Genomic DNA, 23,870 nt, shown 5'->3' with positions numbered 1-23,870 from the left:
ATATCCACAAAATTTGAGCTCAGTTTGACAACATTTACGATTTTTCAAAAATCCAAGTTTTCGATTGCTCAAAACTGCCGAATATGGTAGACTGTAGTAAAACAGTCATATCTCCTACAATACTTGGAGTTTTTGACTCTACTTTTTTTTATATGAAAATAGACTCGAAGACCTTTCTTTTGGTATGAGTCTCGAGTCCAGGAGGTGTCGGAGTAAGAACAGGTTAGATTTGAAAGTTGAGTCAGTGTAAAAACAGAGCATGTTTTGATAATGTTTGATTGTGTTTTCTTATATGCCTTATGTAATTGTGTTGTCTATGTGTTGAACGAGATTGAACGAGCCTTATATGAGAGATAAATCGAGACTTAGTACCATGATTTTCTTGAAACTTATCCTTGAACTTAAGGATTTGAGATGAGTGGAGAGTTTATATAGAGATGAGTAAAGAGATAGAATATGAGATAGAGCATGAGTTAAGGCTTTATGAAAATGGATTTTAAAAGGATTAAAATGTTTTAAATCAATTCATTTTTAATGGAGTTTAAAATGCTTATTTAAGTCATTTATAAATGAATAATGAGAAATGCGTAAAGAAGTTCGTAAATGAATCGCGGCATGAGATTTTCAATTTCCCTAGTAAACTAGGGAGATATTATGAATGAACAAGCAATGAACGAGATTCTCACCACCGAGTCACTACAACAATTGGAGAAGGAAAAAGTTCACGCACAAACAAGATATGTATACCACCTCAAGATGGAGGTAAAGAAAAAGGAAATGGAAGGAAAGCACTAGAACTAAACTTAAGGTATAACCCAACCCCAAGGCTAGTAGGCTCAAGCTAAGAGAGTGAATGCTTTGGCTAAAGTGCCAGAAGCTACAGCAAGAATAAAGTTGAAACGCCACCACAATGGAAACTTAGAAAACCACATTAAATAATCATTTGAAAATGAGAAAATGAGTTTACATGGCAGAAGGAGTGCCATTAATCTTTAAGTGAAAGTTACCAAGATAATGAGAAAAGTTTGATGTTAGAAATTCCTAGTCAAATCTGAGAAGGTGACTTAGGACAAAGGAAACAATTAAGGTAGTTCACCACTTTACTAAGATGAAGTGGGTGAAAGAATGTTGTTAGGTCCTAAACTGGTCCAACAGATGATTGAGAAAGTCGACCACATCAAACAAAGAATCAAAGAAGCTCAAGATAGACAAAAGTCTTACGCCGATAAACGCCGATCGGAATTAGAATTCAATGTTGGGGATCGAGTTTTCCTCAAAGTTTCTTCCTCAAATGGAGTTATACGTTTCAGAAAGAGGGGCAAGTTACGACCCCGTTATATAGGACTTTTTGAGATCTTAGATAAGATAGGCCCTGTAGCCTATAGGTTGGCATTGCCACCTAGTATTGGAGACGTGCACAATGTGTTTCATGTCTCTCAGTTAAGAAAGTATGTGTTTAATCCTAAGAGTTTGATTAAGCAAGATAAAGTAGTCCTAGCCAGGACCTAAGTTGTGAAGAGAAATCAGTCCAGATACTTGATCGCAAGATTCAAGTTTTACGAGGCAATGATATTGTTCTCGTCATGTAGTGGAACCATCACAGGATGGAAAAGGCCACAAAAGAGATGAATGAAACGAATGACTAGTATCACAAGATAGAATATCAGATATGCAATTCCGAGGACGGAATTTTTATAAGGAGGGAGGAATGTAATACCCCGTTTCCCTGAGTTAAATTTAGAATTTATTTTCAAAATTTAGAAGTAAGATGATTCACGCCGGATATAAAGAAAATGAATTTATTTTAATTCCAACAAACGATTTGCAAAATCCTCTTTGTAAATGTTAGTCATTTAAATTCTTATGCATTTCATATTTATTTAAATTGAATATTAAGCATTTAACATCTACACGAGCTATTTATTTAAGCAAACACTGAACGATTATTACAGTTTTCATAATACAACCCGGAAGACCTTATTTTATATTACTCTCCCACCTACTTCCTTCCACCTACTCCCTCTCACACCCACCTACTCCCTTCTTTTTGCAAACTTAATATAGCTGGTTGATCCGAGCTTCCATTTTCTATCCTCCACAATCATCCCACACATTTCATCTCCCTCATCAATTTTCAGCACATCAGCTACTGAACAAATTCAGAAGATTTGCAGAATGATAACCCAACAGATTTCTTTTGAAGGTTAAACCTCTAACTCTCTTACTCGAGCACTTCTTTTGAAACAGAAACTCAAGTTAGAACCCATACATAACACGTACACTGATTCCATCATATATAAATTTGCATATGACAACAAGACCCAAACTCAATGATGTTTATTTATCGTCTGTGCATATACATACATACATGAAGCATGTTTTTTTTTTTAAAAAAAAAGAAGTAGATATTGAAGCTCTGTTTTTTTTATCCTTGTTTTCGAACTGCTGTGTCGAGTCGGGTAGACGAGTGTGGTAGCTGTGTGAATTGAGTCGGGAGGTGGACGGAGGCACGGCACGGCAGCGGCGCTGCTGTCGCCCGGCCACGGTGAGAGAGAGGGAGCTAGGGCTCGGGCGCCGCTCTTCGCGGTGGGATGTCGGGCCTGTTTCAGCCGAGAGAAGGGAGAACCGAGGGGTAGTGGTTGTCGCCGTTGCTCCGGCGAGCTCCAGCGGCCGTGAGAGCAGTCGAGAGGGAGACGAGCAGCGAGGAGGAAGAGGAGAGTCGGAGTCGGCGGACGGCGGTGGTGGCCGTCTGTTTTGCTCGCTGGAGACCGAAGAGGGGTGACGGCCGGCGGCCTTGCTGCCGTCGATCTGAGGAAGGAGTCGGGGAAGAGAGCGGCTTCCGCTACTCGTTGGCGGAAGTGAGAGAGAGAGGAGGCCGCTGCACGGTGGCTCTGCCCGCTGATGTCGGGCCGAGGACGGAGAGAGAGAGGGTGAGAAGGGGCGGCGACCAGCTACTGGTCGTGGCAGCCGGAGTTCAGCGGAGGAAGGCAGAGCTCGGCGGCCATGGCTGCTACTGCTCGGCCACGGACGTTTGAGGGAGAGAAGAAGAAACGGGCGGCTGTTACCAGCCGAATAGAGAGAGATCGAGGAAGATGGAGGCGGCAGCCTTCCAGCCGTGAGTTCGCCGGAGATGAGTCGCAGCGGCCGGAAGAGAGAGAGAGAGAGATCGCCGCTGCTGAGTGTGTTCCCGGTGACTGGCATGTGTGTGTGTGCGTGCGTCTGTGAGTGTGAGAGTGACGAGATGGGGGGGAATGGCGGCGGCGGCGGCCGGCGCTGCTACCGTCCGCCGGAGGAGAGAAGAAGGCGAGGAGGGGAAGGCGCAGCAGCAGCTGCATGTGTGTGTGTGTTTCTGAATGTGTGTGGTGCGTGTGTTTGAGTGTGTGTGTGTGTTTAAAGAGATGAAGAATTGGGCTTTAGGTTTAGAGGAGTTGGGCTGAGTCAAATTTTATTTTGCTTGGGCTCTTTTAATAATGAGATGGGCCACTGAATTATTTTTGGAAGCATGAATTGCCCTATTTTATATGGGCTGCGATTTTTATATATAAAAAAAAGGGCCTCTTATTATTTTTAAATTGGGTTGCCTTAATTATTAATTAGACTTAAAATTAGTTGATTAATTAATTTAAAGAATGATTTACATATTAATATTAAATTATTATTATGTGCATATTTTAAGTAAATTAGTCATTATATGCTAAGCATGACATGAAATTGCATTATATTTTGCAATAAAAGTATTTATGATTTAATTGGTTTTAATTATAATTCCAATTATTAAAGAAAATTGAGTAAGGATATTGTTGGTGTCCTTAACTCAAGAAGTTTAGTTTTCAATTATTTATTCATTAAATTTTTGAAAACCCGGCGTGATGAATCATAGTAGTTAAGTGCACCCACTAAGACTTTAAGTTAGCTTCACGAGACCTATTAAGAATAAAATTTTTGTAGGCTTTGTGGACCAAGGGGATTAGCGCTGCTTTCCCAAGACAGGTTATGTGATTATGATCTTCAGGCTTTGCCTAATCAGGTGGGCATTACTTTTACTATACGTATATAGAGATCCCCTGCGTGTCGTAGGCCTCTTATACGAATATATGCATGAGATGATTTTAACTGTTAATTTCAGTTTATTATTATGCCCAAATGATAAATGATTCTTATGAAATGAAAATGAAATGTTCATGAAATGAAATGAAATGTTTATGAAATGATTGACTGCCAAAAATGTTTATGTTTTTATATGTATCCTATCTGTGTTGGTTCGCCAACTTTAAAGGAAATCCAATTGGGATCCTATGCTAGACAAAGGTCGCTAGCTAGGGTTAACGTGTACACTTATGGAGACCGCGAGTCGCTTGCGACCGGTCTTGGCGTCCGTGGTAAGGAGGCCTCCTTCCCGGCGCGTGACAGAAAGGAACAGATATGGATCATATGAAGGAAAATGATCGGCCGATCGACTTTATGAAAATGAAAGAAATATTTTAGTAAGCGCAGGTCATTTAAGAAAACCCCTGTGTGTTACTGTTATGGCAGTTCAATTTATATATGTATGCATGTTGTATTTTCGGCTATGCCCACTGAGTATTTTTATACTCAGCCCTGCATGTATTTCTAAATGTGCAGGTTGAGCAGTTGATGGAATGGAATGATGTTGAGCGGGTGTTCCTTTGACATTTCAAGAAATGTAACCTTGAGTATACATCTTCATATGTATATCTCACACGTTTTCCGCTGCAAAACACTTTGATTAGGATAACTTTATGTTATGAAATTGTGACACGTGTTATTGGGTAAACCACCTTAATCAGTTCTCATTTATGTGTATGTTTTATAAGTATCCAAATAATCATATATGATCCTAGCATTTTATCTATGAGTGACATTTCCATATACTTTAATGTTAAGTAATTGTCCATTTCCATTTCTTATTGTTCACCCCAAGTCATAACCCCTGTTAACCCGTCATTGGGATAGTGGGCTGTGACACCCTCGCCGTTGCCAAGGAGGGAGGCGGACGAAGGGTGGTGTCTGGGCGTGAGCTCATAGTTGGTGTGTGCGTGAGATGATAGGGAGAGAGATGAAATGGGGGTGGACGGCGGCTGGACAGCGGGGCTGTTCAGTGGAGGGAGGCAGGGCACGGCGGCTGTGCCGCTGCTGCCCGGCCACGGTTGGAGAGAAGGAGGTGGGCTGGTCGGAGCTGGGTTTAGCAGAGGGAGGCCAGAGCTCGGCGGCCATGGCTGCTGTTGCTCGGCCACGGACGGAGGGAGAGATGGGAGTCGCGGTCGGCGGTAGCTTCCTGCTGCGGCCGCCGGAAGAGGCTGTGCGGTGGTTTTGAAGGAACCGTGAGAGAGTGATTTGGGGAGAAGAAGAAATAATAGTGAAGGTGTGTGTGCGTGAGGTGTTCGGCAGATGGGGGGGGAGAAAAAGAGGTGGAATGTTGGGCTAGGGCTTGGGGGTGTTGGGCTTTGGGGATGGGTTTGAAATTTCGAATTGGGCTTGAGCATATGGGTCGAAACATATTAAAGGTTGGGCTTTGCTTTTCTTTGGGTTGGGCCGAGTTTTGCATTGTTTTAAATTTCAGTTGGGCTCTTTAATTGGGCCGAGTTTTGTTTATATTTCAGTTGGGCCAATGTTTTTATTTAATGCTTTGGGCCTTTAATTTATTCATTGGGCTGTGCAGCTTCTCCATTTAATTGGACTGCACTATTTTAAATTAATTAGACTTATTAAGTTTGATTAATTATTTTAATTTGCATAATAATATCATATTATTATTATGTGCATATTTTAAGTTATTACTTATTATATGCTAAGCATGACATGAAATTGCATTATATTTTGCAATAAAAGTATTTATGATTTAATTGGTTTTATTTATAATTCCAATTATTAAAGAAAGATGAGTAAGAATATTGTTGGTGTTCTTAACTCAAGAGAAATGTTTTCAATTATTTATTCATTAAATTTTGAAAACCCGGCTAAGTGAATCATAGAATATTAAGCACTACACCATGACTTAAGATTAGAATTCAAGAAGACCATTGAGAATAGATTTCTTGTAGGCTTTGTGATGACCAGGAGGATTAGCGCTACTTTTCCAAGACAGGTTTATATGTGTATGATCTTCAGGCTTTGCCTATCCAGGTGGGCTTACTTTCCAAATGTACAAAGTATGATTGAGTTATTAAGCTCTAAATGTTTCAATGAAATGCAAATTGTTTATTTAATGTAATGAAAACTGTTTATCCAATAAAATGTTTATGTGCACTCTGCTCTGTTTAAGGCTCGCAATTCATGGATCGATCGAGGTTCTCTTATGGCCTAACACGTTATTTGAGAATTGTGTACACTTGTTAGTTGTTTCGGTGGGTTGATCTCCATCGGGCACTAATTCATGTAAGAGGCGTTATAAGGGTGCTTGGCTGGATGTGTTCCGGAGCATGTATCATGTAAGGCCTGCCTGGGTAGCGTCCCGAGGTCAATTCAACTTGTCTGAGTTACGTCCTCAGGGCAAGTGCAATGGGAAAAATGGATCCGTCGGTGGCTAAAAGGTCCGGGATCACAGCGAGTAACAGAAAGGGAGTGTGACATGTGCGCACAAATGAAAGAAAATGTTTTAACATGCTTAGAAGTACTTCTTTCAATTTAAAACCTTCTAAGTCATGTCAAGTATGATTGGATAAACTGTCTTTAAGAAAATAATGAAATGTTTATGAAAATGCATGCCCACTAAGTACATTAGTACTTAGCCCAAAAATACTTTCAAATGTTTTCAGGTTGGCTGGCCGGTGCTGACGGGATGGAGCTGAGGCTAGAGATAAATTCCTATGTTAGACTTCCGCTGTAGCAATTACTCATATCAGTCTTTTGTTTTCCCAACTTAAGATCTTCATGTTAAATTTCAAATGATATATCTGACCGAGCTTAGACTCTTCACTACTTAATTTATGCTAATGAATGTCGGTTGTCAGAAGCATGAAACAAAACTTGTGATCCAAAGGGGCATAGCCCGACTTTCTATCCTATTTCGGGTTTTTACAAGGTTGTTCCTTGTTTATTTCTATGAATTAGTTGCACCTCGATTATATTTATTCATTCAAGAATTGGGGTGTGACACAACCACACATCTCATAAAGTGGTGGGACCCTTTGTCCACTACATCAAAATCATCAACAATTTTATTAAATCCCGTGCCCAACCAAAGTAATCTAGTTTTGGCGGACGGAGGGACTAGTATTTTCTATATTAGTAATCCTTAATTGAATATTTTTATCAAGGAGTTCTTCTTCGATTTTGAGATAAGGTAATTCTTCTTGTAGAGTTTTAATATGAAATTCTTTTCTTTGAATAGAATTTATTTGAAAAATATAGTGTTGTTGAAGTAGAGATATTTCTCTTTCTTTAATAGGTTTTATGAATTTAAAGGAGATAGAATTCCCTAAAATATTAGTGGTGATTCCTGTTCCGTTCACTTCGAAAGGATAAAGGATAGGAAGAAATGGGTTTCCAAGAATTATATCTTGATTGAGATCTTTGACTAATATGAATGGAGTTTTAAAACAATATCCTTCGTTGCATATATGAGCATTAGAAAGTTTATATTTTATATTAAGAGGAGTGGCATTTGCTGCAGTTAATTTTTCATTTGTTTTTTCATAATATTTGGAAGGAATAAGTCCTTCTCTAATACAATTCTGATCTGCTCCACTATCAATTAAACAAGTAATATTAATTTTGAAATCATCTATAACTAAAGTGATAACCGAATACCATTTCTGAAAAGATATTTGCTCAATATTGAGTATAGAAGAGTCAAAATTATCAATAGTGTGATGTTCTGATGATTCAGAAATATCTTCTTGATTATCTTTGAGAAGGGATATTCTTGTTTCTAATTCGAGATCTTTTATATGTAAATTGTTGATTTCTTTATTAAGTATATTAACTTGTTGTTTTAAAAGATTATTTTCCATTTGTAGATCATTAGTATTAATACTTTTATTGTAAATAGATGAAGAAGGAGTCTTTTCAAATAATTTTGAAATACTAAAGGGTTCAATAGATTGGATAATTTTATCTTCCTTAGGAGTTTCTTCTTTCAAAATTATTTCTCTGAGTCTGTTTAAATATTTTTGTTTATCTTCTTGGTCAGGGATCTTTTCTATAAGGTCAAAAAGTAATTCTTTTTCATTTTTATTTTTTGTAATAACATTAATATTAAGAGGACAAAATCCATTACAAGGATCTTCATCTTCTTCTGATTCATCACTATCAAATATTTGATTTATGAAATTATTTTCAGGATCAGTTGAGGAATTTTCATTCGAATATTCTTGATCTTCATCAGATGATATTTTTTCTGAAATTAATAGAGATGAGATTTTATTCTTAAGATCTTCATTGTCGAAAAATATTTCATCAATTTTGCTTTTGAGAGGACAGACGTCTGTTTTATGTCCTTGTTTATGACATTTCCAACAAGTAATTTTTGTTTTTTCAAATTCTTTAAAAGGTTTTTGTTTAGAAAAATTTCTGGATTTATTGAAAGGTTTTCTGAAGTATTTTCTTTTATGGGGTTTATATTCAGTGTTTTTTGAAAATCTTTTCTCTTTTTGTTTAAGTTTTGAGGATGGAGCTTGAATCTTTTGTAGACCAAAAGACTCACAAAAAGTCCCTATTTCTTTTTTGAATCTATTCTTTTCAGAACCATATTTGGATTGTATTTTAAGTTCTGTGCAAAGTAAAAGACCTTCTTTTTTAACAAAACCAAAAAGTTGACCGTAAGTAATAGTAGTGAAATTTATTTCATTTGATCCAGTGGCCTCTGTTAGGTCCCGGGGGTCTCGAATAGGTATATGGGGGGGAATACACCTATGGGCTATTTTTCTTTTCTTCAAAGAAAGAGATCTCAAGATAGAGATCTAAACGAAACTTTTCATGCAAACACATACGCCTGTTAACTGAAAGCAGTTTTGACCAAACAGGGTTTACGACTGATACTGAAAGCTCTTCAGTAAGGAGTTATCAGTTAAGTTGCTGGAACTTAACTGATGCACTTATGGGCTTCAGTCGAGTTTGCTAAAACAGAGATGATAACACTCTTCCTGACTATCAAAAGATAGATCAGTCAAACTGATATCATACACAGCAGAAATTAAACTTAGTTTCGCAATAGCCTCGGTTGAGCACGTTGTTGGTCTTAGGTTTCTCTTTGCAGTTATTCAGTATTCAGTTTATCAATTGAAATAACACAAGTAGGAAAGTAAAACTGAAAGCTGTAAACAATACAGAGACTTTTACGTGGTTCGGAAAAACCCTTTCCTACATTCACGGTCGGTTGATCAGACCAACAATCCACTCCGCAAGTGCTTAACAGGTGCACTGCAAACCAAACCGTGTGCTTGCCGGGTGCACACAACCGTACCACTGAAGAAAACCCTTCTTCAGTACCCACACTTCACTCGTGTCGGATTTCTCTTGCTTAGCACAACCCGCGCTAAGACTCTCAGAGACAGAAAACCTTTCTGAACTCCGAATCACTCAAAACACTCAAATCTTTCTTTTGGAAAGGAGGTTTGAACGAGTGCCAACTATACTGCAAAGAACAAGTTCTTTGTAGCAAGTTTGACCTTAGCTTCTAGGTAAACAAAGGTTTGCTTAAGGTCTAAGAGAATGTATGTAATCAGCAGTGACTGATTTTGGCTTTGGAATTCTCTTCTTCGATTCAAGCTTTGGGGAGGTTGAGCTTTAGGCTGAGTAGCGATTTTGGCAGAGCTTCAGCTTATGTCGTTGAATCGGTGAAGGTTGAAGTGATCCTCGAGCGCTATTTGTAGGAGAACTCTTGCATAGATCCGTTGGCATAGAACGTCCTCAAGATTTCTTCCGTTGGAGAGCAATTCGAATTTAGGTTGAGGCTTCAATCATCGAGGTTCCTTGTCTGGCGGAAACGGCTCTCTTGAGGGACAGGAGATGTGACGTCTCTGAAAAAGTAACCACCAAATAGGAATGACCTCTGCAGAGATAAGATCCTGAGATCTCTGCATTTAATGCGGCTGTACTCTTGTGAGTACGTGGCTTCCTTTAAACGTTGGAAGATCAGTCCGAGGAAGAATGTTCAACTGATACTTGACTTTAGTAGCAGTCTGTGGCACGCATTAAGTAATCAGTTCCAAACTGATTCTTCAACTGATACTTCAATTGGTATCTTCAGTCCTTCGTCCTTCAGTTTTCAGTCTTCAGAACCGCATACTAAACTTGAAACGAACTCTAACACTTGAGTTCAAAACTGTTCTAGTCTATTACAATTAAGACCTATGAATTTTGGTATCATCAAAACAAGGATTAGGATTTTCCACAAGGTTCCCAACAGACTCTTTGAGTTTTTGATGTATTCTTTCCCCAAATAATTTGGGGAGTCCTGCTATGAATCTTTCTTTCCAGAATGAAGCATTGCAATCACTTCTTTTAAGGATATGAGTTAAGAAGGCATCTTTATACCATCTATAATCAGATAGGGTAGGACATCTGAGATTAGATAGAACTATTTGAGTAGAATCTAATTCTTCTTTAGGATTTCCTATGAAATACATACGTATGGTGATTATTAAGAAATCACAAGCATTGTTTTTATCAACAAAGGTACCGTCTTCTTCTTCAAATGTGGTTACGTGTTGAAGTATTTGTTGCTTATCATTGATGTCTAATGAATTATCCCACCAATTTTTAAGTTGTTCGGTAAAACCCGTGACTATTAATGCTGCAGCATTTTCTTCAGTTAAATTTTGAACTTTATAAGCAATTCTGCCCATGCCCATTTCTTGAAGTATATTAAGAATTTCATATTCTGATCTGCCATCTATATTCCATTCGTGAATGGAGTGACCATCATATTTGGAATTATTTTTGAATTGAGGTCTTTCCTCGAATTGAATATCTGGAGGAGTATATCTATTATTATAATAGTTTTTTGTTCCAAATTTAAAATGTATTCTATTGATTTTATTATTATCAGAATTATTTTCTTGATTTTCTAAACAATTAATATTTTTTGTTCCAGAACTAGAAGGACTTTCTAATTTTTTAGAGATTCTATCAATAAGATTATGAGTAGTAGATAATTTGAGTTTGTTTTCTATTTTCTCATGAAGACTTCTAGGAATAAAATGAGGATTTGAAGTGTTATGTGGAAAATTATTTATTTGTTTTTGTGAATCATTTTTTGTTGAAATATGATGTCACGACCGGCCTTAATTAAGGATAATTAATCCGGGAAAACCATGACTGGGGAAGGGAAATTAAGAAGCGGGTTTAGAAAGGGGTGCATAAAAGAATACTCAAAGAGCTTGAATACGCGTGAAATATTCCTTAAAAAGGAAAAAGGCATAGTTCGCATAAAAAGGGTACTCAACGAACTTGTATAAGCGTTATATTCCTTAAAAGGAAAAAGGCATCGTTAGGGGCTTGGCTAAAACATTATCAGAGTTTGCAACGGAAGGTGTAACTGAAATAATCAGTGTTTACAGCGGAATGCATAACTGAGATACATGTATGAAGACATGTATCCTTTCTGAGCCTACTTTAAGTTCAACAAAAACTCCACTCAGCAACAACACTTCATCGCCCATCACAGCTCAACCTGCACAAACATAAACATACGAAGGGCTGAGTACAAGAGTACTCAGTGGGCAGTGCCAAGCATATAACATAACATCATTAACAATTTCACAATATCGCATATGAGGCATGAGTTTCTTTCAAATCCTTTGCTCATTAAACATTTCCATATTCATAAACAGGATGAGCGCATTCTTCATCATTAACAATCATCAACACGCATCGTGTCGTGGAGAAGGCCTTCCCCAACGAACACGGGCATCGCACCGTGAAGGGGAGCCTCCCTCAGCGGTCACGGCATCGTACTATTGAGGGAGGCCTCCCCCAATAGACGCTGTAACACTGGCATACTGGCATACTGGCATCGCGCCGCGAGAGAGGCCTCTCTCAGCGGACACGGGCATCGCGCCGTGAGGAAGGCCCTCCTCAACGGACACGGCATCGTACTGTTGAGGGAGGCCTCCCCCAACAGACGCAAGCATCAAACATAAGCATAAACTTATCAGCGTAAAGCATTCAAGCGTAAATAAGTGTAATCAAGCGTAAATTACATAGGGCGTAAATAGTATAAACAGCATAGCGTAAATCATTTAACGTGCAGCATAATAAAGCTTAACTCATTTAAGCGTAATAAAGCATACCATACTTGAAGATCCAATTTGCATTTTAAAGCATAACACATGCATAGCATTTTATTTACGCGTAAGAAATTGCCCACCTGATAGCAAAGTTTTGCTAAGGTACTCTAACTCCTTGTGTAGTTCTTACTCTCGCGCTTGACCTTAATCACGAGAATATAAAATAAGACATTGCCTCGAGGAAAATTCTTAATTAATGAGAAAGCGTAATTTAACTATGCATGAATCTTGTATGCATGAACTAACATTCTGAGCGATAATCGGGAATTCTACTATTAATCATCGTTAATAGATTTAACTAACTTCCGTCCAACGCGGTCGAATAAAACTGTGATTCTTCCTTCCTCATCGGAATATTCTAGTCGTGAAATAAACCTCGCATTTGTACTTGATTGAAAAAAAAGAACTATCTCGGCTTTAATCGAGGTGTGACCTCGTAGAAATTATCGGGCTTTTCGATAGAAACATAATTACTAACGTAATCTCAAATAATTAATAGGCTCAAAAGAGAGTAGCCAATTAATTAAATAAAACGAGTAGCTTAACTCAAATAAATAATGGCAGCTCAAAATAATAATTTGGCCTTAAGGAAACAATAATATAAGCTCAATAATTAAGAGGCTCAACAAGGCAGCCTCATAATTAATTAAGTAGAAGTGGGCCTGAATAAATAGTACGAAAGCCCAATCAAAATAATTCCTTGGCTTAAGTAATTAAATAAATCTTGGCCCAATGAATAAATAATGAATAGTTGGGCTAAGTTAAATAAGTACGCAAGGCTCAGCTGCAATTAAATAAGCCTCGGCCCAAAGAAATAAAATAATAAGGCCCAAATTAAAATAAGGTCTGTTGGGCTCAAAGTGAAGGATCCGGCCCAAAGAATCATATAATTCAGCCCAATTGAAATAATTCATGAAGGCCCAACAATTCTGCCCAAGAATAGAATGAATTATTCTGAGCTTAAAATTAAATAAAACTCGGCCCAGCTGATATGGTACAACAGCCCAAAGAATTAAAAGACAAAGCCCAATTTACTTAAAATAAACAAGCTCCAAAAGAATTAAAAATCGAAGGCCCATTTGTAGAATAAAAATAAATTAGGCCCAACTTAAATTAAATAACTAAAGCCCAATTGAATTAATAAAAGAGGCCCAAAGTAAATAATAATGAAGCCCAAGTCATTAAAATAACATCAAGCCCAACTCCTCTCTCTCACTCTCGGCCCTGTTCTTCTTCTCGCTCTCTCTTATCAGACGAGCCCCTTATTCTTTCTCAAAAATAGTCGAGAACTCCCATCTCAACATCAGTCGATGATTTCAGTCGCCGCCTCTGCTCCGACCGGCGTCGGCTACCGCCGAGTTTAGGTCCGGCGCGACCGCACCCGTCTATCTCCGTATCTTCTCTCTTGCTGAAGTTCGTCCGAGGTGAGAGGGCGTGCCCTAGGTCCTTCCTGACATCGCAATCGCCGCTGCAATTCCCGGCGAACCGCCTGCGTCTCGTTCGTTCTCCTGCGTCGGACTCTCCTCTCCGCAGAGCCCCAATTCGAGCCCTAATCGTCAAATATCAGGTCGCCGCTGCACCGCGTCTCCGTCAGAATCTGATGGCTGGTCGCCGTTCTAGTGCTGCTCCGGCCTGGAGTCAGTCGGCCTCGCTCACCTTCTCCTCCCCTCGTTTCATCTTTCAACATATCCGCAACCGAGATTCAAGCTTCCTATTCTGAGAATTCAGCCCGCCTCTACTGCCTCTTCTCCGCAATCGTTGAGTGAAATTGTTGCTGTTGTCGCGCTGAGGTTCTGCGTGACAGTAGGCCTTCTAATTTCACCGTCGACGCTGTCCGAATTTCCAGAAAGAAATGGATCGCCGCTGCAGAGCAGCCGCTGCTCGGCTCGATACCGGTCAGCTTCGTTCGCCCCTGCCCCTACCGTCGTTGTCTTAGTCTCAAACCGACCGAGGCAGTCAGCCCGCTTTTCCTAAGGCTAAGTCGAACTCGCCTCTCCCCTATTTCTATCGGGTTTTGTTTTTAAACGAAATAAGGTAAGGACAAGGTGTAAACTATCTTTGTTTTGCATAATACATAGTATGCTCGTTTTAAAACTACGTATGAACTGATTTCTGATCGTGTGTCTTGCTAAGTTCATAAGCATATATACTCGTTCTAAACTTTGTATCATTTACCAAATCATGTATGTTGGAAGAAATGCAAATGGATTGAATGAGCTGAGCCTAGTGTTTACCTCTTATGAAAATAAGTTGATTTCTCCAGATGATGGGTGGGAGTGAGTTGCTGTAAATTGATGTTTGTGATGGTGTTCGACTATGCAAGCAATTCTCTGTTATAACATGGCTGCAGATATAAGGGAATGTTGGATGCATTCTTGCGTGTGGTGGGGAAGGAAGTAAGTGGAAAGTTTGGTGGAGTGGAGTTGGTGCTGATTACATAATGGGGATAGTTGGTAGTGAAGTGGAAGAGTAGGTGTAGTGGTGGGGAAGCAAATGGTGGTGGCGTGGAATGGAGTTGGTGGTTGGCTCTTTCCTCTACATTCTCTACTTTTGAATTTTATCTCTTATTGACTAATGTGCCTACACTTGAGTGAAGGCATTAAGTGAGCCACGTAGAGTCCAATCCTTTGTAATATATTAGACGATTTTCCCCAAGCTGGGAACTAGACTGTAATCTGTGAACTGTAAATAAATACTGGCTTCGATTTTAAATCATCGTATTTCTGTATCTGCTTGATATCTTTTTCCTTACCTGCTAACTTGATAAACTGTAATATAACTTAAATTAAATCCGTAGATTTAATCTGCGTTGCAGTCGGAATAATTCCTCGACTTCTAATAGTACTAGTAAAATATAACTGCTTCTGTTTCTCGATTAATAAATAACATGACTTTGTTAAGTCAGTTATAACTTGGAAATAATAATTATTGAATGGCTCAATAATCCTCGTCGCGTTTTTCTCATACGAAAAAAAAATATAAAGTTAAAATAATATCTCCGTCTCTAAAAAAATATCTGGACCATAAACTGGATTTATATATAATAATTGCATTTACTAGTTTTAATTATAAATAAAAGAGCGGGCTACTACATACTACCCCTCTTAACAAAAATTTCGTCCCGAAATTTGCATATCTCTGCTAAAACAGTTCGGGGTATTTTTCCTTCATCTTGTCTTCAAGTTCCCACGTAGCTTCTCTTGTCTGCGGTGTCTCCATAAGATTTTCACTGATGTGATTGAGGCTGATTTCGCAAGTGTCCACGTATTGCTGGCAAGGGGGTGCGGGTGTTCTCAATTGCTGAACCTTGTTATCTGTTGGGGCATTGCGTGGAGTAGTGACCCTTTTGGCCACAATTGTAACAACCGTTAGTCCCAGCTCGACAAACACCCCTATGCATCTTACCGCAATTTGGGCAAGGTGAAATTCCTTTCTGACCTTGGTTACCTCCAGTTGGCTCGAGGTTAGTCTGTGCCTCGTACCTTGGTTGCTTAAACTGTTCGGCCCGTTCCTTTTCTTGCCACACTTTCTTACTAGTCTGATTGATATTGTCTTCGTTGTTGTCCCACTTGCGCTTCCCTTTGAGAGTATGTGAGGCTACTGGTGGATCGTTTGGCGTCGAGATCAATGGTGGGGCTGACTTGTCTGACGGCATTGCAGCTTCAATGTCAAGTGCCCTGTTCAGAGACTCCGTGTATGAGAGTCCTCCGTGGCTTGCTAAAGCCATCTTGATCTCGTACCGCAGACCGGCACAAAATTTCTCTGCCATCTTTTCATCTGTGTCTACTTGTTGTGGAGCAAACCTAGACAGGTTGCAGAATTCCTTGTCGTATTCAACCACCGATTTCTTTCCTTGCTTCAACTCGTAGAACTCAACTTCTTTTTTCTTCCTATAGCTTTTCGGAATATATTTATCATATAATCCTGTCTTAAAATTTTCCCAAGTATAAATTGCCCATTGTTCAGGTGTCAGAATTTTTCGACGTGCTTCCCACCAGAAGTCAGCTGATCCTGTTAGTTGGAAAGAGACGCAAGATAGGCGCTCCTCATCAGTACAACGTAGGAAGTTGAAAATGCGTTCCATTGCACGCACCCAAATCTCAGCTTCAGCCGGTTCACTCGTTCCGTCAAACGTAGGTGGATTTTGCCTTAAAAAGAGTTCTTCGACTCTCCTAGTTGGGGGCGGAGGGAATGGGTTATGTCCTCGAGTATCTTGTGGTTCTTCGGGTACAGCGTTACGGTTTCTGCGATTGTTATTGTTTCTCGCAGGGCGTCCTCTCTTAGGCGGCATTCTAGTAGCAAAGATGTGCCAATTAGTACACTCTAGCATAATCTAATACAAACCTCAAAAGAATTCTTGTAAAGGTCAACTTATTATAACTTGTAAACAAGTCATAACTCCAATGACATCATTGATGTAGTAAGCTTTAAGGGTCCTTAGCATCTCATTTCCATGAGTCATATCAATTCTTAAGCATATAATATCTCATCATCTAAACTGGATACTTAGGCATAAGTCATGGAGATTTATAGCGGCTATAATATCATGAGCTTAAAAATTATTCTATACGTATCACTTATCTTGCTTCCTTCACTATAGCCACCAAAAGATACAATCTAATTTCTTCTATGTTTGCTTCTATGTTCTGTCGTAGTGGTGATCACATATCTTAATAGCTCTATGTTCATAGGGATTCATTCCATAGGCATACTTAATCATATTTGCGTAAATCATTTCATTCATTAACAACATAACATCGCTATTGGCAGTTACTCACTTTGCTATTACGATAATTCTCACTTTTTGTAAACATTAACTCAAAACTTGGAAGAGCATACCATTCTGCTTCGTTGAGTGTGATGCGATGAAGTGCTGAGCTTTGTCGATTGAACTCTAGACACTTTAGTGATCCATTCTAAGTTTGGCTTAAATAAACTCTTAGGCTCAGAGCAAACGAACTGCTCTGATACCACTCTGTCACGACCGGCCTTAATTAAGGATAATTAATCCGGGAAAACCATGACTGGGGAAGGGAAATTAAGAAGCGGGTTTAGAAAGGGGTGCATAAAAGAATACTCAAAGAGCTTGAATACGCGTGAAATATTCCTTAAAAAGGAAAAAGGCATAGTTCGCATAAAAAGGGTACTCAACGAACTTGTATAAGCGTTATATTCCTTAAAAGGAAAAAGGCATCGTTAGGGGCTTGGCTAAAACATTATCAGAGTTTGCAACGGAAGGTGTAACTGAAATAATCAGTGTTTACAGCGGAATGCATAACTGAGATACATGTATGAAGACATGTATCCTTTCTGAGCCTACTTTAAGTTCAACAAAAACTCCACTCAGCAACAACACTTCATCGCCCATCACAGCTCAACCTGCACAAACATAAACATACGAAGGGCTGAGTACAAGAGTACTCAGTGGGCAGTGCCAAGCATATAACATAACATCATTAACAATTTCACAATATCGCATATGAGGCATGAGTTTCTTTCAAATCCTTTGCTCATTAAACATTTCCATATTCATAAACAGGATGAGCGCATTCTTCATCATTAACAATCATCAACACGCATCGTGTCGTGGAGAAGGCCTTCCCCAACGAACACGGGCATCGCACCGTGAAGGGGAGCCTCCCTCAGCGGTCACGGCATCGTACTATTGAGGGAGGCCTCCCCCAATAGACGCTGTAACACTGGCATACTGGCATACTGGCATCGCGCCGCGAGAGAGGCCTCTCTCAGCGGACACGGGCATCGCGCCGTGAGGAAGGCCCTCCTCAACGGACACGGCATCGTACTGTTGAGGGAGGCCTCCCCCAACAGACGCAAGCATCAAACATAAGCATAAACTTATCAGCGTAAAGCATTCAAGCGTAAATAAGTGTAATCAAGCGTAAATTACATAGGGCGTAAATAGTATAAACAGCATAGCGTAAATCATTTAACGTGCAGCATAATAAAGCTTAACTCATTTAAGCGTAATAAAGCATACCATACTTGAAGATCCAATTTGCATTTTAAAGCATAACACATGCATAGCATTTTATTTACGCGTAAGAAATTGCCCACCTGATAGCAAAGTTTTGCTAAGGTACTCTAACTCCTTGTGTAGTTCTTACTCTCGCGCTTGACCTTAATCACGAGAATATAAAATAAGACATTGCCTCGAGGAAAATTCTTAATTAATGAGAAAGCGTAATTTAACTATGCATGAATCTTGTATGCATGAACTAACATTCTGAGCGATAATCGGGAATTCTACTATTAATCATCGTTAATAGATTTAACTAACTTCCGTCCAACGCGGTCGAATAAAACTGTGATTCTTCCTTCCTCATCGGAATATTCTAGTCGTGAAATAAACCTCGCATTTGTACTTGATTGAAAAAAAAGAACTATCTCGGCTTTAATCGAGGTGTGACCTCGTAGAAATTATCGGGCTTTTCGATAGAAACATAATTACTAACGTAATCTCAAATAATTAATAGGCTCAAAAGAGAGTAGCCAATTAATTAAATAAAACGAGTAGCTTAACTCAAATAAATAATGGCAGCTCAAAATAATAATTTGGCCTTAAGGAAACAATAATATAAGCTCAATAATTAAGAGGCTCAACAAGGCAGCCTCATAATTAATTAAGTAGAAGTGGGCCTGAATAAATAGTACGAAAGCCCAATCAAAATAATTCCTTGGCTTAAGTAATTAAATAAATCTTGGCCCAATGAATAAATAATGAATAGTTGGGCTAAGTTAAATAAGTACGCAAGGCTCAGCTGCAATTAAATAAGCCTCGGCCCAAAGAAATAAAATAATAAGGCCCAAATTAAAATAAGGTCTGTTGGGCTCAAAGTGAAGGATCCGGCCCAAAGAATCATATAATTCAGCCCAATTGAAATAATTCATGAAGGCCCAACAATTCTGCCCAAGAATAGAATGAATTATTCTGAGCTTAAAATTAAATAAAACTCGGCCCAGCTGATATGGTACAACAGCCCAAAGAATTAAAAGACAAAGCCCAATTTACTTAAAATAAACAAGCTCCAAAAGAATTAAAAATCGAAGGCCCATTTGTAGAATAAAAATAAATTAGGCCCAACTTAAATTAAATAACTAAAGCCCAATTGAATTAATAAAAGAGGCCCAAAGTAAATAATAATGAAGCCCAAGTCATTAAAATAACATCAAGCCCAACTCCTCTCTCTCACTCTCGGCCCTGTTCTTCTTCTCGCTCTCTCTTATCAGACGAGCCCCTTATTCTTTCTCAAAAATAGTCGAGAACTCCCATCTCAACATCAGTCGATGATTTCAGTCGCCGCCTCTGCTCCGACCGGCGTCGGCTACCGCCGAGTTTAGGTCCGGCGCGACCGCACCCGTCTATCTCCGTATCTTCTCTCTTGCTGAAGTTCGTCCGAGGTGAGAGGGCGTGCCCTAGGTCCTTCCTGACATCGCAATCGCCGCTGCAATTCCCGGCGAACCGCCTGCGTCTCGTTCGTTCTCCTGCGTCGGACTCTCCTCTCCGCAGAGCCCCAATTCGAGCCCTAATCGTCAAATATCAGGTCGCCGCTGCACCGCGTCTCCGTCAGAATCTGATGGCTGGTCGCCGTTCTAGTGCTGCTCCGGCCTGGAGTCAGTCGGCCTCGCTCACCTTCTCCTCCCCTCGTTTCATCTTTCAACATATCCGCAACCGAGATTCAAGCTTCCTATTCTGAGAATTCAGCCCGCCTCTACTGCCTCTTCTCCGCAATCGTTGAGTGAAATTGTTGCTGTTGTCGCGCTGAGGTTCTGCGTGACAGTAGGCCTTCTAATTTCACCGTCGACGCTGTCCGAATTTCCAGAAAGAAATGGATCGCCGCTGCAGAGCAGCCGCTGCTCGGCTCGATACCGGTCAGCTTCGTTCGCCCCTGCCCCTACCGTCGTTGTCTTAGTCTCAAACCGACCGAGGCAGTCAGCCCGCTTTTCCTAAGGCTAAGTCGAACTCGCCTCTCCCCTATTTCTATCGGGTTTTGTTTTTAAACGAAATAAGGTAAGGACAAGGTGTAAACTATCTTTGTTTTGCATAATACATAGTATGCTCGTTTTAAAACTACGTATGAACTGATTTCTGATCGTGTGTCTTGCTAAGTTCATAAGCATATATACTCGTTCTAAACTTTGTATCATTTACCAAATCATGTATGTTGGAAGAAATGCAAATGGATTGAATGAGCTGAGCCTAGTGTTTACCTCTTATGAAAATAAGTTGATTTCTCCAGATGATGGGTGGGAGTGAGTTGCTGTAAATTGATGTTTGTGATGGTGTTCGACTATGCAAGCAATTCTCTGTTATAACATGGCTGCAGATATAAGGGAATGTTGGATGCATTCTTGCGTGTGGTGGGGAAGGAAGTAAGTGGAAAGTTTGGTGGAGTGGAGTTGGTGCTGATTACATAATGGGGATAGTTGGTAGTGAAGTGGAAGAGTAGGTGTAGTGGTGGGGAAGCAAATGGTGGTGGCGTGGAATGGAGTTGGTGGTTGGCTCTTTCCTCTACATTCTCTACTTTTGAATTTTATCTCTTATTGACTAATGTGCCTACACTTGAGTGAAGGCATTAAGTGAGCCACGTAGAGTCCAATCCTTTGTAATATATTAGACGATTTTCCCCAAGCTGGGAACTAGACTGTAATCTGTGAACTGTAAATAAATACTGGCTTCGATTTTAAATCATCGTATTTCTGTATCTGCTTGATATCTTTTTCCTTACCTGCTAACTTGATAAACTGTAATATAACTTAAATTAAATCCGTAGATTTAATCTGCGTTGCAGTCGGAATAATTCCTCGACTTCTAATAGTACTAGTAAAATATAACTGCTTCTGTTTCTCGATTAATAAATAACATGACTTTGTTAAGTCAGTTATAACTTGGAAATAATAATTATTGAATGGCTCAATAATCCTCGTCGCGTTTTTCTCATACGAAAAAAAAATATAAAGTTAAAATAATATCTCCGTCTCTAAAAAAATATCTGGACCATAAACTGGATTTATATATAATAATTGCATTTACTAGTTTTAATTATAAATAAAAGAGCGGGCTACTACATATGATCTATTTGTTCGGCGATGGTATGTAAGATTTGATTTGAATAATTATTTTGTTCGTGGAGTTTTTTGATATCGCTCATTTTTGGACCATCCTCTCCGTCTCTTCCAGTACGAAATGGAGTAGCAGATATTTCTCCATTGGGAATTTGTATTTTGATATTTTGTAGAGGTGGATGAATGGAAGTCAATATTGAACCAGTAGCTAATTTCTATTTTTTATAAATGTTTGTTTGAACATTTATTTGATCCAGATTGTAGACATTATTAATATCATTAAGCTGACAGTATCCTTGAAACCAATCTAAAATTGGAATATTAGATTTTAATTTATGTAATCCTTTTATCCATTCAATTTGAAGTTTATCTCTTAAAGGTTTTTCTAGTTTTAAAAACCATTCTTTTCTTTCAATTTCTTCTGGATCATTGAATTCTTTTTCAAGGTAATTGAAATTAATAGAGAAATTCATATTAGAAATCATATTGATTTGATCTTCCATTTGAGAAATAGTAGGAGATCCTACTTGAGGTGTTTCTTCTTCAGTTTGATAACTAGTCGAAGGAATTGGAGATTTGTAATTAACTTTAATATTAGGATAATTAAATTTAGAACTTTCAGAAAATGAATTCCTTGAAGAGACTTCTTGAATGTGTATTGAGGGTTTTCTTTGTTCTCAATATGAATTAAATCTTAGAAGAATTCTCCCGTCATCATCTTCTTCATTCTCAGAGACTTCTCGTTTTTCAATTCCTTTTGGTATTTGAGGATTTTGAATTATGAATTCATTAGGAATTGTTATTTCATTCCATTTAAGTCTTTTAGGAACGAAAGATGTTGAATTGTCTGCTTCAATTTGAAGTATGACAGTTTCATCTTTTAAAGTTGGAGTGAATCTAAATTTTGGATTTAAATGAGATGACATAACTCTAAAGTAAACTCGATATATGACAGCAAAATTTTTACAAAGATTTTTAAATTCATCTCCTTGAAGATGAATATCAAGAATCAAAGAATCTAGAATTAAAGGATCCGTGAGATCTATGGAATAATTAGGAGCACAGTTGAAATTATAAATAGGACCATTACAAACATTGGTTTGAATCATTGCTAATAGAGATGATTTATACTTCTTTAATCTATTATCTCTAAGGGCAAGATAAACAGGGGCATCAACTCCAATATGAACTAAGGGTTTGACTGCTACTAGAATTAACCCGAAATGAATATATCTATAGCCTTTTTCTATGTATTTTCTTATAGAAATGTCACGACCGCACTTGCTAAGGATAGCAAATTCGGGAAAACCGCGACTAAGGGAGGGGATTTAGGAGCGGGATTTAGAAAGGGGCATATTCAGTTTCTTGATTACTCGACTTGTATAAGGAAATCAATCGAAATATCTAGATATCAACGAAGGCCACAAGGGGACCGTACATAATATTATCCCAAAACGGGTTACTCAATGGGTTTTAGTACATTATTAAATAATACATATTGTTTGACAAATGACATAATATCTTAACATAATCAGTGTTCTGTAATACCCCGTTTCCTCGAGCTAAGTTTAGAAAATTTTCGAACTTAGATTTAAGATGATTCACGCCGGATTGAGAGAAAGAATTTATTTTAATTCCAACAAAAATGATTTACAAAAGCATTTGTAAATTTAGTAATTAAATTATATGCATTGCATATTTATTGCATTTAGCATTCAAGTATTTTCACGAGCTATTTATTTAGCGAACCATGAAGTATTATTACAGTTTTTATAGTACAACCCGAAAGATTTTTTTTTATTCCATCCTCCACCTTTCCTCCCACTTTCCCTTCCACTTACTCCCACTTACTCCCACTACAACCACTACCCACTACACCTACTCCTACACAGCAAATCATTCGTCCACTCCTCTCTGTCTGCCATATCTCAATCTCTGCCATATCTCAATTATATTAAACCCAAAGAAATCCAACAATCTCTGCCATATCTCAATTATATTAAACCCAAAGAAATCCAAGTGCAGAGCTCAGCCATATTGCGAATGGATCAAACTGCCACAAAACTCAGATTTCAGCAACTCAAACCAGAGGTTTCATCTTTGAATCTCTCTATCTATTTTTATACTTGCTCATTCAGTTATGACACTGCAATTATAGCACATCAAACTTTCACATATTTTCATCTCATCATTTCGGTGCATATGTATATACATTCATAAAGAACAACAATTTCTTAAATCACCAATGTTCAGACATACAATTTATGTGCATATAGATACATACATGAAGCATGCCTGTTTTTAAAGAAAAGAAGGAAGAAAGGTTGAGTCTTGGAACTCTGTTTTTATTCTTCGTCCTCGATTTTGCGATGTCGAGTCAGTGGAGGGGAATGAGAGAACGGCGGCGGCCTGGCGGTCGTTGTCCGTCGGAGCAAGAGGAAGGGGGAGAACATGGGGCACGCTGGACGGTAGCGGTGGCGCGGAGCCACTGTTGCCGGAGAGCAAAGAAATGACGGATTCTTCGGAGGTGAGTTG

At 38.8% G+C, this 23,870-nt stretch overlaps 4 long non-coding RNA genes across 4 annotated transcripts; 2 read left to right on the top strand and 2 right to left on the bottom strand.

Annotated features, from left to right (window-relative positions):
- The first annotated feature begins 921 nt into the window (after positions 1-921).
- LOC131002239 (uncharacterized) lies at positions 922-4,904 on the top strand. The gene is made up of 3 exons (XR_009094214.1): positions 922-2,203; positions 3,949-4,027; positions 4,624-4,904. It is a non-coding gene; the product is annotated as an uncharacterized LOC131002239 (long non-coding RNA).
- A 1,158-nt stretch (positions 4,905-6,062) lies between these two features.
- Positions 6,063-6,932, top strand: LOC131002258 (uncharacterized). The gene is made up of 2 exons (XR_009094232.1): positions 6,063-6,144; positions 6,777-6,932. It is a non-coding gene; the product is annotated as an uncharacterized LOC131002258 (long non-coding RNA).
- Positions 6,933-11,347: 4,415 nt separating this feature from the next.
- Positions 11,348-14,620, bottom strand: LOC131002244 (uncharacterized). Its single transcript, XR_009094219.1, has 3 exons — positions 14,486-14,620; positions 12,332-12,394; positions 11,348-11,635 (listed from the first exon to the last, which is right to left on the bottom strand). It is a non-coding gene; the product is annotated as an uncharacterized LOC131002244 (long non-coding RNA).
- A 2,722-nt stretch (positions 14,621-17,342) lies between these two features.
- On the bottom strand, positions 17,343-20,618 carry LOC131002246 (uncharacterized). Its single transcript, XR_009094221.1, has 3 exons — positions 20,481-20,618; positions 18,327-18,389; positions 17,343-17,630 (listed from the first exon to the last, which is right to left on the bottom strand). It is a non-coding gene; the product is annotated as an uncharacterized LOC131002246 (long non-coding RNA).
- Between the last annotated feature and the right edge of the window lie 3,252 nt (positions 20,619-23,870).

The sequence above is a fragment of the Salvia miltiorrhiza genome, unplaced genomic scaffold (genome assembly GCF_028751815.1).
Source record: "Salvia miltiorrhiza cultivar Shanhuang (shh) unplaced genomic scaffold, IMPLAD_Smil_shh Hic_asm_8, whole genome shotgun sequence".
Taxonomy (NCBI): domain Eukaryota; kingdom Viridiplantae; phylum Streptophyta; class Magnoliopsida; order Lamiales; family Lamiaceae; genus Salvia; species Salvia miltiorrhiza.
Note: the sequence above shows the minus strand (reverse complement) of the source record. Positions and strands in the feature narration are given on the sequence as shown.